Here is a 16,510-nt window from a genome sequence, read left to right as displayed (position 1 = left end):
ATAGAAAAAAGCCTTGGCAGGATGAAAGGGAAAGAAATTAGAATAAAATCTGTAGGTCAGTTAATAATGTTATATCAATGTTAATTTCTGGATTCTGACCATTGTTGCACAGTTACATCGGAAAAGGCAATGGCACCCCACTCCAGTACTCTTGCCTGGAAAATCCCATGGGGTCGCACAGAGTCGGACACGACTGAAGCGACTTAGCAGCAGCAGCAGCACAGTTACATAAGATGTTTACATCAGGGGAAGTTTGGCAATATATATTCAGGACCCTGAGTTAAAAAATAGCACTTTTCTTTAAATCTAAAATTGCTTCAAAATAGCTTTCAAAAGTAAAATCAATCAATATTCTGCCACTCTTGATTCTTTCTTTGATTCTTGTTTACACTCCTTTTTATTTTTTAATTTATTATCTTTTTGGTGGAATATTTTAAAGCACATCCAGACAAGATATAATTTCACCAATCAACCTCTGACAGATAAGAGCTCTGTTTTATAGCATAATTGTAACAACAGTACCACACCTAATGAATTTCTTAATAGCTAATATTCAGTCCCCAATCCATTTTACCAGTGTCTCAAATGTGTCTATTCATGGGTTTTGTGGGGTCTGTTTTGCTTGCTTTTGGTAAAATCAGGTTCCAAACAAAATGTGGATTTTGTTTGCTTTGTTTCTTTTAAGCCTTTATCTGTGACAGTTCCTGCTCCTCTTCCTTTCTTCATGCTTTTTTTTTTTTAAAGAAATGAGGTCATTTTTCCTGTAGAATTCCCCACATTTTGGTTTGGATGGTTATGAGCTTGTGATTTGGCTCTTTATTATTATAAAAAGGGGGACAATAATGCTTACCTCGGAGTATTTTTGGAAGACTTACATGAGAAAAATGTATGGAAAAAGTCCGAAGGTTAGTGATGAACAGGAGTTGAAGCCTGTTCGTCTCTGTTCCCCATTCATCACCTTCTCCAGTCCTTTCCAAAGATTTCTGACTTACTTGGTTTGGAATAGTCACAATTTTTTTAACATTAAGCCTTCATTAGACTCACTCTGAGAACTCACGTGAGTAACAGATGTTTTCACAAATGATGTATAATAAAGACCTGATCCTAGAAAGCAGCAAATGAGAAAATGCTCTCCCGCCTCTGAAAGTGACCAGGTGACCGTGATACCAAGTGCGGCCCATGGACCAGCAGTAGCACATTCCCTGGAGCTTGTTAGATGCCTACTCTCAGACCCATCCTAATACCTGCTGAACCCGTGAGAGCACCACACTGAAATCCTATCGCTGACTTTCCCTGAATCAGAGAAGAAAAATCAAGATATAAAATGCCATGAGGGCCTCCCTGGTGGCTCTGTGACCCACCTGCCAGTGCAGGAGACGAGGGTTGGATCCCTGATCCAGGAAGATCCCACATGCGGGGGAGCAGCTGAGCCCGTAAGCAGCTGAGCCACAGGTACTGAGCCTGTGCTCTAGAGCTCAGGAGCCGCAACTGCTAAGCCCACGCGCTGCAACTGCTGACTCTCACACACCCTGGAGCCCACGCTCCGGAACAAGCCAAGCCACTGCACGGAGAAGCCCATGCACTGCAATTGGAAAAGAGCCCCACTCACCACAGCTAGAGACAGCCTGTGCAACAACAGAGATCCAGCACATTTAACAATACATAAGTATGTTTAAATGCCATGAAATACCAAGACAGCCATCTTAGTGACAAATGGTGACTTCAAGATATCTATCTGGCCTCTTTCCACATGAGCACACCAAAGACCCCATCTGAAAGTTATTTCTTGGTACTAAGAAGAAAATATAAGGAGTGTGTAAATACAGGAGAGCTTTTAAGAGAAGGAGAGAGAAAGAGCCTTGTCTATTCTAAAGTCCATTTCAACACTCTATGACATTGTTGCACACACCATTTAAGGAGTTGTAACTGGACTTGAGATAAGTTTATCAGAAGGCAACGGCAAGTTTTACCAAGATCTCCCAGTGGCAACCATCTCAGGATAAATCAGATATAAATAACCTGGATTTATCCTTTGAGAAACACAACACTCCTGGGCCCCCCACCCTAACCAATGTGTTGGTGCCCAAGTAGCTGAAACAAAAATCAGATTAGTCACAGCCTGGCTGTGTCCAGAAAATACTCAAGAATAGATACTATAAGATCTTACAGAAAACCAGAATGAAATGTTTGGCCAACCCAATGCTATAAAAGCTATCCTAGAAAATATGTAAATGAATAAGCATGACTGTGTCCCAGTGAAATTTTACTCAGAAATCAGAGGCTGGCTGGATTTGGACAACATGCTGTAAGTTGCTTACTCTCATCTTATGCAATTTTCTATAATTTTCTGCCTAATTAAAGCAGAATTTCTTCTTTAATATGCACATTCACATTTATAGAAAAAAATAAAATAAAGCCAAAAAGATAAGCAAAGCTCAATAACATTAAATTGGTTGGTTTGGAATAGCAGATAGCTTGTTAATTATTTTTATATTATTTTATTTGAGAGAATGATAGAAACATGATTTTAAGAGAATCCCAGGGACGAGGGAGCCTGGTGGGCTGCTGTCTATGGGGTCGCATAGAGTCAGACACAACTGAAGCGAATTAACAGCAGCAGCAGCAGAGATTTAGCTACATGTTGGAATGGGCATGACATGTAATGTCCATAATTCTTGATATATTTTAGTGGGGAGAATTTCTATTCTGAACGTTTGCATTCCGCACTCAACTTTGGATTTGTAACATGAAATAGATTTTCTTCTGAGTTGATCGAATTGAAGTCTGTGTTTTTATTGTAAGCATTTAATAGAATCAATGCATGAGATAACTTTTTTTTTTTTTTTTTTTGAGGCATAGCTCTGAAAAAGCAGCCATTGCAATGATGGTTTTGGCTCTAATGTAAGTTGATGAAATTTGAGAATATATCATATTTCTAACTTTTATCTCCACTGTAATTGTGAACAAACAAGGTTAGGAACCACCATTTTGCACAAAGATGATACAGAATATGTGAAGGAGCTGCCTCACTTTGTATTTTATTCTTGTTTCAAAAACCATGGTAAAAGGTATTTAAGATTCATAAAACCAATAAAGCATTCAGATTAAGAGTACATAATGATAGCTAGAAATCAGTAAGAAAAGCAGGCAAAGCTAGGAGTTGAGGGGGATGGGCATCTAGGAAAAAGAACTGAATAAACATCTCACAAAAGAGAAGTAAATCCAAATGACCAATAATCATGAGAAAATGCTATGTCATTAATAATTAGACACATCAAAGTTAAATCACAATGGAAGCCACTGCATACCAACAGATAACAAAAATTAGAATTCCAAATTAGTATTTCCAAGGGTTTAAGAAAATATGAAGCAAATATAAAATTGTGCCACTGATAGAATATAAATTGGTACAATCAATTTGGGAAATAATTTGCTATTATGTATACAGTACAAGTAAAGGTACAACATGGTGAGTAGAGTTAACAAGATGGTGTTGTCTATTTGAAATTTGTTATGACAATAGACTTTAAAAGTTATCACTACAAAATTGTAACTATGCATATTTTAACTAACATTATTGTGGTACTCATTTTGCAGTAAACATATCTGTCAAGTCACTGTGTTGTACATGTTAAACAACGTTATCTGGCCATTGTATCTCAATGAACTGGAGATAAATAAATAAATAAAACCCCATGAAGGAGGATCTCGTTCTGAGTCAATCAAGGGAGATCCACTCATGCTGAGACTAAGTGCTATTTTGTGTAGAATGGTGGTTCTCCACCAGGAGCACTTGGCCAAGCCTGACAGACCTCATCGAAAGACATTTTTCATTGCTACAACCAGGGTGCTACTGGCATCCAGCTGCCCCACAACCTGCGATGCACAGGCCAGACTCCACAGCAATCGTCTGGCCCCAGATGCCAGTGTGAGTAGGCTGCTGCTCTAGACTAGACTCACCAGGCCCGGTCCTGGGCCCATGCCTCAAGGGCCTTCCTCCAGTTGTCCTGTTCCTTGTGGAGCAAGAAGTCTAAGTCCAGATAACAGACCCACCCAGAGCTCATGCCTCCTCTTGCACCTCTGGGTGCCCAGAGCTCAGAAACACCTCCTCAGGGTATTTACCTGTGGGGGCCTCTCCTGCATCTGTCTCTCTTATGGCAGACCTACCTTGCAGAGTATATACTCCTAACTGCAGTGAGGAGCATGCTGGCTGTTGTGGGGGTGCATGCTCACAAAGGCCCTCACAGTTAGGTACGGAGAAAGGAGGTATGAACACCACTATTTTAGCCCAACCATGAACTGTCTGAAGTGGTCCTGAGCAGTTTCTCTTCTGGAGAGTCTATGGCTCCATCTCACACCCCACAGGCATCAGGGGTCTACACACCCTCATGTTTCCATGTTGGGTGTGTGTGTACTTGGTGAGTGGGGATAGGATTTGCAGAGTGTGCCAGCCCAAATGTTGTTTCAGGCCGAACTGGACCCAGAGCCACCCATTGGGCAAGACCATGAACACTGCAGAAATCTCCAGACAGTCAAAAGCCACCAGGGGTTCTCAGAGCATTTTTGATCCAAGTAACCTGACTTCTCCTGAGATAGTTCTGAGGGTCCTGGAGTAGGCCTAAATTCCAAGACAGAGATTTGCAGAAAGAAACATGAACCCAGCATGGGTAAGCTATAGGCCCATTTCCCAATTCCAGTGTTCTGCTGTGGCCCTGTTCTACGTATGACTGGAGTCTACATTCTCCATCCTTATGATGGGTGAGCACTTTTACTACTTGCTAGTTTACACTCAGAAGAGATGACAAGAATACTTTTTTGTACAGAAAATCTGTACAAAAAAGATCTTCATGACCCAGATAATCACGATGGTGTGATCACTCACCTAGAGCCAGACATCCTGGAATGTGAAGTCAAGTGGGCCTTAGAAAGCATCACTACGAACAAAGCTAATGGAAGTGATGGAATTCCAGTTGAGCTGTTTCAAACCCTGAAAGATGATGCTCTAAAAGTGCTGTACTCAATATGCCAGCAAATTTGGAAAACTCAGCAGTGGCCACAGGACTGGAAAAGGTCAGTTTCCATTCCAATCCCCAAAAAAAGGCAATACCAAAGAATGGTCAAACTACTGCACAATTGCACTCATCTCACACGCTAGTAAAGTAAGGCTCAAAATTCTCCAAGCCAGGCTTCACCAATACGGGAACCAAGAACTTCCAGATGTTCAAGCTAGTTTTAGAATAGGCAGAGGAACCGGAGATCAAATTGCCAACATCCGCTGGATCATCAAAAAAGCAAGAGAGTTCCAGAAAAACATCTATTTCTGCTTTATTGACTATATGAAAGCCTTTGACTGTGTAGATCACAATAAATTGTGGAAAATTCTGAAAGAGATGGGAATACCAGACCACCTGAACTGCCTCTTGAGAAACCTATATGCAGGTCAGGAAGCAACAGTTAGAACTGGACATGGAACAACAGACTGGTTCCAAATATGAAAAGGAGTACATCAAGGCTGTATATTGTCACCCTGCTTATTTAACTTATATGCAGAGTACATCATGAGAAATGCTGGACTGGAGGAAACACAAGCAGGAATCAAGATTGCCGGGAGAAATATAAATAACCTCAGATATGCAGATGACACCACCCTTATGGCAGAAAGTGAAGAGGAGCTAAAGAGCCTCTTGATGAAAGTGAAAGAGCTAGAGTGAAAAAAGTTGGCTTAAAGCTCAACATTCAGAAAACTAAGATCATGGCATCTGGTCCCATCACTTCATGGGAAATCGATGGGGAAACAGTGGAAACAGTATCAGACTTTATTTTGGGGGGGCTCCAAAATCACCGCAGATGGTGATTGCAGCCATGAAATTAAAAGACACTTACTTCTTGGAAGGAAAGTTATGACCAACCTAGATAGCATATTCAAAAGCAGAGACATTTGCCACAAGGGTCCATCTAGTCAAGGCTATGGTTTTTACAGTGGTCGTGTATGGATGTAAAAGTTGGACTGTGAAGAAATCTGAGCACCAAAGAATTGATGCTTTTGAACTGTGGTGTTGGAGAAGACTCTTGAGAGTCCCTTGGACTGCAAGGAGATCCAACCAGTCCATCCTAAAGTAGACCAGTCTTGGGTGTTCATTGGAAGGACTGATGATGAGGCTGAAACTCCAATACTTTGGCCACCTCATGGGAAGAGTTGACTCATTAGAAAAGACCCTGATGCTGGGAGGGTTTGGGGGCAGGAGGAGAAGGGGACGACAGAGGATGAGATGGCTGGATGGCATCACCAACTCGATGCACATGAGTTTGGGTGAACTCTGGAAGTTGGTGATGGACAGGGAGGCCTGACGTGCTGTGATTCATGGGGTCGCAGAGTCAGACACAACTGAACAACTGAACTGAACTGAGTTTACATTCAAGGGTGCACTTGCCAGTTATGAATGCTAGCTTATAGCTGTGCTTTGCTGAAAGCAACAAAAGTGTTCTGAAAATATGACTTGCAATGAATTATTGTCAGTGGAATCCTATTCAGGTGCAAGTAAGAAGACTACTATTCTAAGTAAATTACTTCCTGAATATCTTGCACCCCTGGACTAATTTATCTTGTCTGGATTGTCATAGATAATGTTCATTTAAAGTATGGTTTGATGACATCACTGACTCAATGAACATGAGTTTGAGCAAACTTTGGGAGATAGTAAAAGACAGGGAAGCCTGGCATGCTGCAATTTATGTGGTCACAGAGAGTCAGACATGACTTAGTAACTGAACAACAAAGTATAATATAACAGGGTTGCATTGAGGATATTTTAAAAATAAACATATATCCCTCTACTGAATCCACCTTAAAGACATTTCTCATTCTTGAAGAAAAAGGTATTAAATCCACAAACACACACATAAACATGTGCCTTCCACTTGTGCAAGAACATTTTCAAGTCAAAAATTCCTTTTGAGACCCCCCTGAACTACTTTTACACTGTGTTATAAAATGTTATTTTTTGTTATTATAAAATAGTCTCTGAGAGTGACAGGAATTTCATTCAGTATGAAAATCATCATTGATCTGCCCAAATTAACTTGTAAAATTCAATTTTAATTATGTCCTGCCCAGACTGTGATCCTTTGGGATCCCACGTGATGCCAGCCACATGGCCTGTAGCCTAATATCTTTGGCACACCTGCAACTCATTAGCAACATCTGGTGGAGATGTTCTGACCCAGGGGTTCTTAAAGTACATCAAAATTACCCAGAGGGTCTGTTAAACCACAGATGTGGGCCCTAACTCCCTGAGATGGGGCTGGAAATTTTGCATTCTATCAAATTCCTAGATTCAGTAGATGCTGAGTCTGCTGGTCTGGGACCACCCTTTGGAAAATAACATTTGGCTTTTAGCTGGGGTCAGCAAATGTTTTCTGTAACAGGCCAGATAATAAATATTTTAGGCATGGAGGGCCATATGGTCTCCATCACTACTACTCAACTCTGCCATGGTTCTCTGAAAGCACCCATAGATCATATGTAAATAAATGGGTACAACTATATTCCAATAAACCTTTACTTATGAAAAACCCAAGGGCGGGATTTGGCCCATGGGCTGTAGCTTGCTGGCCCTTGACCTGTGGGTCAAGGGGTCAGGTCTTTATCCTCATTTTTTATTATTCCCCACTGGGTTTCAGCCACAATAGGCTCATCTTGTTCACTAGTGTGTTCTTTGTGTGTGTGTGTGTGTGTGTGTGTGTGTGTACTCTCTTTAATGTTGTCAATATACCATCATGTAGCAGGAATGGAAGACCAGAGAGGTTAATGAGGAAAGAAGAAAGAGAATTAACAAGGAAGAAAGCATTTTAACTAACTGAACTGAGCCCCAAACTGAGATACTTCCTAGTTGTAACAGACATTTAAAAGGTTTGAAAAGATCTTTTCAATGTCCCCATTCCTCCAACGCTTTTTCCTACTCCTAACTTGGGGATCACACACCCTTTTCAGGATGATGGTCTTCTGGGTTTAGTGCATGAACACCTTCCTAAATCTTCAGTTTTCAACCTGAATGAAAAGCTTATTGTGAGTTATGTGCTGCTGCTATAACAGGAGAAAAGTGGCTCCAAAAATAAAACAGGAACATTTCATGGGGAAAAAAGGGAGGCTGTGGAGTTTCTGTTATTGATGTTGTCTTTGCAATATATCTAAAACCCTTCAGTGTTTCTGAGTTTCATCTCCTAGCCTCTCAAGAAAAGAAGGCAATTTCAGTTCCACCCTTGTCTTTATCCTTCCATTAAAACAAACCAAAAATATTTTATAGATAACTTGTATTTTTAGTTCTCTCAAAGGCACTAAATCCATTGGATCAAAAGTCATTTTTTTTCTACAATTTCATTAAAATTGTAAAGGCAAGGAAAGGCATGAGGTAATCGAATGAATTATTCACTTATGTGACCACAGTTTCTTACTTTAGTGCACTGTGTCTGCAGGTAAGAGTCACAAATAAAAAATGTTAAATTGCTGTGAATGTTTTCACTATTTTGCATTTAAATCAGAAATAGAAAAAGACCAATGCTATCTTCCTAGTAGAGAACCAACTGAACAGAAAAAGAAAGGTAACAAACATTAATAAGAACACCAAGCTGAATACAATTCTGTAATTTCCTTTTTATGATACTGCCTCATGTTAAACTACACACTCTATAAACATATATTATATAACATCTTCTTATGGCTTCAGTTCAAATTGAATAATAATATTTCTTGAGAGAGGGCTATGAACAGCAGTTCCCTTCACTCCTTTGATCTGGAATGCCTTGCAGTTTATTGCGAGTTTCTATTTCCCTGAATCCGAGAGACACTTGCTTAATTCAGCTGCTGACATTAGTACAAGCAATTGGAACGAATTCTGAGCTACTCAGTACAGAGCCTTGAGTAATCAATATAGTTTTAAAACAAATCAGAAATGTCCTGAAGTTAGACATAATTATAATGCAGTTGCTATAACGTAATTAAGAGAGTACAATGTACAGAGTGGTAGGATAGAGATGTTTAAAATGTTCGAAACCACTGTCTGAAAAATTACTTTGGAGCATGATATGATTCAAAGACAGGACTGAATGAATGCTTGATTCCTTCTAATCACATTATCTATACTTACACAGAAGACAGAACAAACCAGGAAACTCCACACTTGGAGGCTTATAGAATCAATATCACTTACCTGTTTCTGCTTGCCAGTCCATTAACCTGTAGGAGTCCAGAGATTAAGCACCACTGGCAGCTCTTTTTCTTTCTTATTCACTTTGGTTTCGCTTTGGTATGAAAATCAAACATATTTGTCTTTCACTTTGTCATTAAAATCAAATTCCTCAAGAAGAATTCCTCTGGCAATTGTTCCTCAAAGGTATCACAAGGACTGAGCTTTAGTTCTACTGAAACGTACCGGTTGGCAAAGCTCGGGGACCTGGGCTGCTGGAGATGTAGCTTGTCTTCTGCGCTTAGATGTTGAAATGTCCTTCTAAAGCAATATCCTTTTTCTTCATCATAACTGGGATTTTAGTTCTAAAGGGAAATCATATAAAAAGTAGGTTACCATATATCACTGTTCGTGTGAACTGTATGGGATCACCAGTCTTATTCTCCAAGTAGACAAGTAAACTTTTTTTGTTGTTTTGTTTTAGTATGCCTTTTCTTGACCCAATCTTAATTTTATATATTACCTTAAGTTTTATTTCCGGATGTGTGGCTTAAAGGTTTTTGAGATTGTTGATCTGCCAGATATGTTCAGATCTATATGTCCTGTGTTTCACAATAAGCCAGTGATTCCTACCACAGCTTTGTGGGGCACCACAGCATTGACCCCAATTATGCAGTTATATTAGGGAATGTCTCAAAGCCCTAAGTTCATTTATTTTCTCCTAATTGAAACATGTGTGTATGTGTGTGTGTGTGTGTGTGTGTGCGTGCACGCGCATGTGTGTCTCCATACAGTACAATTTAAAGGCAAAAGGATGGGGAACTTTGCAAAATTCAAACCACAAACTGACATATTCTAAAGAAACTACAACTGTGCCTATGGATTTGAAGTACTACTCATTCTCAAATCAGCTATTTTTAAAACTATTTTTAATGTCAATGGATTATATACAAAATTGGCCTGTGTGCTTCAAAAATATCAATGTCTTGAGAGACAAAAAAAGGTTGATGATCTTTTTCCAGATTAAAAGAGATTAAAAAGATACAACAATTAAATAAACTACCTGATACTATAGTAGACACTGTAAGAGGAAAATATTGCTATTAAAGACATCAAGACCATCAGCAAAATTTGAATATATACTCTACATTAGATAATAATCTTATGTCAATGCTGTATTTTCTGATTTTGATCATTGTACTATGGTTATGTAAGTGAACACACTTGTCTGGGCAAATACTAGCAAAAGCATATAGGAAAGAAGATAAGGTTAGCAACTTACTCTCAAATGGTTCATAAAATATATATGTATATATATGCATATAGACATACATATATATAAACAAACAGAGACGAGAGAAAGAGGAACAGACAGAAAAAGAGAAAGAAAGGAAAAGTAAATGTGGCAAAGAGTTAATGGGTGAATTTAAGTGTTTAAGTAAAGGATATATGCAAGTTCCATGGTGTGGCACTTGAGTGACTGTGAGGAGATACCCCACGTTCAGAAACAAAGGAGAAGCCCCAGCAAGATGGTAGGAGGGGCAAAATCACCTTTAGAATCAAACCCCATGCCTACCAGAGATGCTCAGAGGGCTCAAACGAGCCCTGTGCAGACCAGGACCCAGAGACCCCACAGAGACTGAGACAGAGCTGTGTCTGAGTGTCTCCTGTGGAGGTCCGGGTCAGCAGTGGACCCCCGCAGGGGCAGGGGCTCTGGGCGCAGCAGATCTGGGTTTGGCATAAGCCCTCTTGGAGGAGGTCGCCAGTAACCCCACCCGAGAGCTGCCAGGCTTACAGAGGACTGGGAAAGAAACTCTTGGTGGGCACAAACCTTGTGCACACCAGGACCCAGGAGAAAGGAGCACTGACCCCACAAGAGACTGACCCAGACTTGCCCGTGAATATCCAGGAGTCCCCAGCGGAGGCATGGGTCAATGGTGGCCTGATACAGGGCTGGGGGCATGGACCGTAGCAGTGCATGCATGGGACCTTTCCAAGGAGGTCTCCATTATCTTCATTACCTCCACTGTAGTTTAGTTCAGTGCTGGGAGCCAGCATGGGAGATCCCACCCACGGCAAAGGTCATGAGGAAGAGCCCTGATGGGCAAAGGCGGGTCAGGACTCAAGGGACTCCCTGACCCCACCCATGACAAGGTCATGCAGGCAAGGCGGATCAAGACTCAAGGGGTCCCTTAGATCTGCTCGAGCATCTACCCCCGAAACCAAATTCTGTCTGTTATACTACACTCTTCTGACATTAACAGGGGCTATGCCCAACCACCTTTCTCTGGAAAATTAACTTAGAGCTCCAGTTAATAGTCTCCTGCATATAAAAGGAGTGTCTCAGGTCAAACCTCTGTGCTGGCAGACTAGCCTGTGTGACAGGATTATCCACACTCCTGCTACTACTCACATGATTGTTCACAACCTCTCAACCATAAACAGCACAGAGAGTTTGGAGTATTTTGAAAGTCTTAGTTAGCATAGGGCTTTTCTAAAGATAAAAATCATGTTGGTGAAGGGTTTCATTGCTGAGTTAATGATTGCCACCAAGCCTCTATATCCTCAGGCACCTGGGAGTATGTTAATGAATGTAATTGGAATGTAGAAAAAGAAATATAGTAGTTTTGATGTTAGCAATACTAGACTTTTGAGTTAATGAATTTTCTCTTTGTTATAAATCACTGTACTCCTCTTTCTTTGTTATAAACCATTGTGTCCTTGCTATGTAAGAATGTAACTTTATCACTATCTTAAGACTAAGTAGATCTTAAGGGAAAACAAGTTTTCTAATTGACTAACCTTTATCAATAGAAAGAAAGATGGGGCCATAAAGTGTTAATCAGTCTCCAGACCAGAAGATATTGTAAACAAATGTCAGACCCTTGTAAGAACAAAGATATGCAAAGAACACTCTGTCTTTAGATAAGGGTCAGAGCAGCTGACCCTGTGTGACTCTGCTTCTTACATTTATCTCTATGTACAACTTAAAGTATAAAAGCTTCCCTGAAAAATAAAGAGATGGACCAGGATCAAGACCAGTTCCACGAAAGCCTGGTTTCCCTGTGTCGTCTTTTCTTTCTTACTCTCCTTTTTAGGCTAATTCCCATCTGGAGCACAGAGGTCCGCCATGTTTATTTATTTGCCTGGGCTTCTAAGACCTGAATAGGAAGGTGCCCTGCGTCTTCACTCCTTTGGGAGACTGGGAGGGCTCCTGCGGCCTACGTAAATGGTGCAAGTCTCTTGTCTCAAGACTTTATTGATTTTCTGTGTAAACCAAGGAATATAAGCCTCTTTCTCTCCTCTGTTTTCCTAACTGCTATATTCCTTCTTTATCTCTTTCTATGTCTCTGAATAAATTATTTGTCTAGGTCATGACACTGTCCCCCTAAGGATACCCTGGATCCAACCAGGGCTGGACCCTGGTAGTTAAGTTGCTCAGTCATGTCTGACTCTTTGTGACACCATGGACTATAGCCCACCAGGCCCCACCATCCATGGGATTCTCCAGGCAAGAATACTGGAGTGGGTTGCCATTTTCTTCTCCAGGGGATCTTCCTGACCCAGGGATCGAACACAGGTCTCCCGCATTGCAGGCAGAAGCTTTAACCTCTGTTTGGCCCCAGGCTTCAGCAGTACATGAACCATGAACTTCCAGATGTTCAAGCTGGTTTTAGAAAAGGTGGAGGAACCAGAGATCCAATTGCCAACATCCACTGGATCATCAAAAAGCAAGAGAGTTCCAGGAAAACATCTATTTCTGCTTTAGAAAGAGATGGGAATACCAGACCACCTGACCTGCCTCTTGAGAAATCTATATGCAGGTCAGGAAGCACAGTTAGAACTGGACATGGAATAACAGACTGGTTCCAAATAGGAAAAGGAGTAAGTCAAGGCTGTATATTGTCACCCTGCTTATTTAACTTCTATGCAGAGTACATCATGAGAAACACTGGGCTGGAAGAAGCACAAGCTGGAATCAAGGTTGCCAGGAGAAATATCAATAACCTCAGATATGCAGATGACACCACCCATATTGCAGAAAGTGAAGAGGAACTAAAAAGCCTCTTGATGAAAGTAAAACAGGAGAGGGAAAATGTTGGTTTAAAGCTCAACATTCAGAAAACAAAGATCATGGCATCTTGTCCCATCACTTCATGGGAAATAGATGGGAAAACAGTGGAAACTGCCAGGAGCCAGTGTGAGGAATCCCACCTGTGACGAGGTCATGAGGGAGGAAGCTGACATACGCAAGGCCGTGATCAGACTTTAGGAGTTCCCCCTGGCATTTCCTGAGCATCCACCCCCCAAAAAATAAAAATCTGCCGGCTTTTGTGCTCTGCTTTTCCACTTTTCTGATATTCTTCGGAAAAAAGTCAATTCGGGGCTTTAGTCTTCTGCACTCGAAAGGGATGTTTCAGTTAAACCCCCTTTGATTGCTCTCTAGCTTGCCTAACAGGTTCCCCAGATTGCTTACAGCTTGTGAATTGCTTACAGCCCCCCAACCGCGGGAGGCACAAAGCTTAAAAGCATCTTAAAGATATAGAGCCTTTTCTAAAGAGTCAAAAATCATACTGGTGATGGGTTTTCACTGTTGAGTCAATGACTGTTGCCAGGCCTCCATATTCTTTATCTTTTAACACCTGAAGGATATTAATCAATGTAATTGGGGATATAGAAAAAGGAATATAGTAGTTTTGATGTTAGCAACAGTAGACTTTTGAGTTAATTGCTTTTCCTTTGTTATAAATCACTGTACTCCTTTCACTTGTTATAAACTGCTGTATCTTTGCTATGTAAGAATGTAACTTTATTTAGTGCTTTCTGAGATTGGCACCAAACCTTGGGAAGATCAAAACAAATAAGTCTTCTAGTTAACAAACCCTTATCAGAAAAAAGGCTGTAAAATGCTAATTGGCCCTTCTTAGCCAGAAGATGATGTAAATCACCTAAGACTTGTGTGTACAATTAGGTATGCAGAGAGAGAAGCCTGGTTTTGATAAGAGTCTGGACTGCTAATGCTGCACAACTTTGTGTTACCCATTGATCTCCATGTCTTATCAAAAATATAAAAAGCCTTCTAAACAATAGGAGCCGGAGCCAGTCGCTGGACTGGTTTTCCCCGTGTCTCTCTCTCTTTTCCCTCCCTTTCCTCTTTACTTTAACTTCAGGCTGAATTCCCATCTGGGGCGCGGAGGCTCGCCAAGTCTACTTACTTGCCCTGGCTGTTAAGACCCGCACGAAAGGGAGCCTAAGGCGAGGCACCCTTAGATATTCAAGCAAGCGCCGGTGGCCCAACGTAGATGGTGCAAATTCCTTGTCTGGAATTTTATTGGTCTTCCGCGTAATCCAAGTTATTCAGCCCTCTTCCTTCACTTAATTTTCCTACTACACTGTTGTTTCTTAATCTAATCTTATATCAATCAATAAATAAGTTTTTCTCATGCCAACACTGTCAACGCTTCGAATTCCCTGGATCCACCGGGGCTGGACCCCGGCAGGAAACAGTGTCAGACTTTATTTTTCTGGGCTCCAAAATCACTGCAGATGGTGACTGCAGCCATGAAATTAAAAGACTCTTACTCCTTGGAAGAAAAGTTATGACCAACCTAGATAGTATATTCAAAAGAAGAGACATTCCTTTGCCAACAAAGATCTGTCTAGTCAAGGCTATGGTTTTTCCAGTGATCATGTATGGATGTGAGAGTTGGACTTTGAAGAAAGCTGAGCACTTAAGAATTGATGCTTTTGAACTGTGGTGTTGGAGAAGACTCTTGAGAGTCCTTTGGACTGCAAGGAGATCAAACCAGTCCATTCTAAAGGAGATCAGCCCTGGGTGTTCTTTGGAAGAAATGATGCTAAAGCTGAAATTCCAGTACTTTGGCCACCTCATGTGAACAGTTGACTCATTGGAAAAGACTCTGATGCTGGGAGGGATTGGGGGCAGGAGGAAAAGGGGACAACAGAGGATGAGATGGCTGGATGGCATCACTGACTCGATGAACGTGAGTCTGAATGAACTCCAGGAGATGGTGATAGACAGGGAAATGAACTCCAGGAGATGGTGATAGACAGGGAGCCTTGGCGTGCTGCGATTCACGACTGAGCAACTGAACTGAACTGAAAATAAGGGAGGGAACACAGCTCCACCCATAAACAGAAAATTGGATTAAAGATTTATTGAACATGGCCCTGCCCATCAGAACAAGACCCAATTTCCCCCTCAGTCAGTCTCTCCCATCAGGAAGCTTCCATAAGCCTCTTACCCTTCTCTACCAGAGGGAAAACAGACTGAAAACCACAATCACAGAAAACAAAACAAACTGATCACATGGACCACAGACTTGTCTAACTCAATGAAATTATGAGCGAGCCATGCCGTGAAGGGCCATCCAAGACAGACAGGTCATGCTGGAACATCTGACAAAACATGGTCCATTGGAGAAGGAATGGCAAACCACTTCAGTATTCTTGCCTTGAGAACCCCATGAACAGTAGGAAAAGGCAAAAATATAGGACACTAAAAGTTGAACTACTCAGGTCAGTAGGTGCCCAATATGCTACTGAAATCATTGCAGAAATAACTCCAGAAAGAATGAAGTGACGGAGCCAAAGCAAAAACAACACCCAGTTGTGGATGTGACTGGAGATGGAAGTAAAGTCCAATGTTGCAAAGAGCAACACTGCATAGGAACTTGGAATGCTAGGTCCTTGAATCAAGGCAAATTGGAAGTGGTCAAACACTTCCACTTCCATGTGAGAGTGTAACATCGACAATTTAGGAATCAGCGAACTAAACTGGACTGGAATGGGTGAATTTAATACAGAAAACCATTATTTATACTACTGTGGGCAGGAATCCCTTAGAAGAAATGGAGTAGCCATCAGTCAACAAAAAAGTCTGAAATGCAGTACTTGGGTACAATCTCAAAAATGACAGAATGATCTCTGTTCATTTCCAAGGCAAACCATTCAGCATCATGGTAATCCAAGTCTATGCCCGACCAGCAATGCTAAAGAAGCTGAAGTTAACAGTTCTATGAAGACCTATAAGAAATTCTAGAACTAACACCCCTAAAAGATGTCTTTTTCATTATAGAGGACTGGAATACAAAAGTAGGAAGTCAAGAAACACCTGGAGTAACAGGCAAATTTGGCCTTGGAGTACAGAATGAAGCAGGGCAAAGGCTAATAGAGCTTTGTCAAGAGAATGCACTGGTCATAGCAAACACCCTCTTCCAGCAACACAAGAGAAGACTCTACACATGGACCATCACTAGATGGTCAACACCAAAATCAGACTGATTATATTCAGAATATAATCAGTG

The sequence above is a fragment of the Oryx dammah genome, unplaced genomic scaffold (assembly GCF_014754425.2).
Source record: "Oryx dammah isolate SB20612 unplaced genomic scaffold, SCBI_Odam_1.1 HiC_scaffold_10, whole genome shotgun sequence".
In the NCBI taxonomy this organism is placed as follows: Eukaryota; Metazoa; Chordata; class Mammalia; order Artiodactyla; family Bovidae; genus Oryx; species Oryx dammah.
This window is presented reverse-complemented; position numbering follows the sequence as displayed.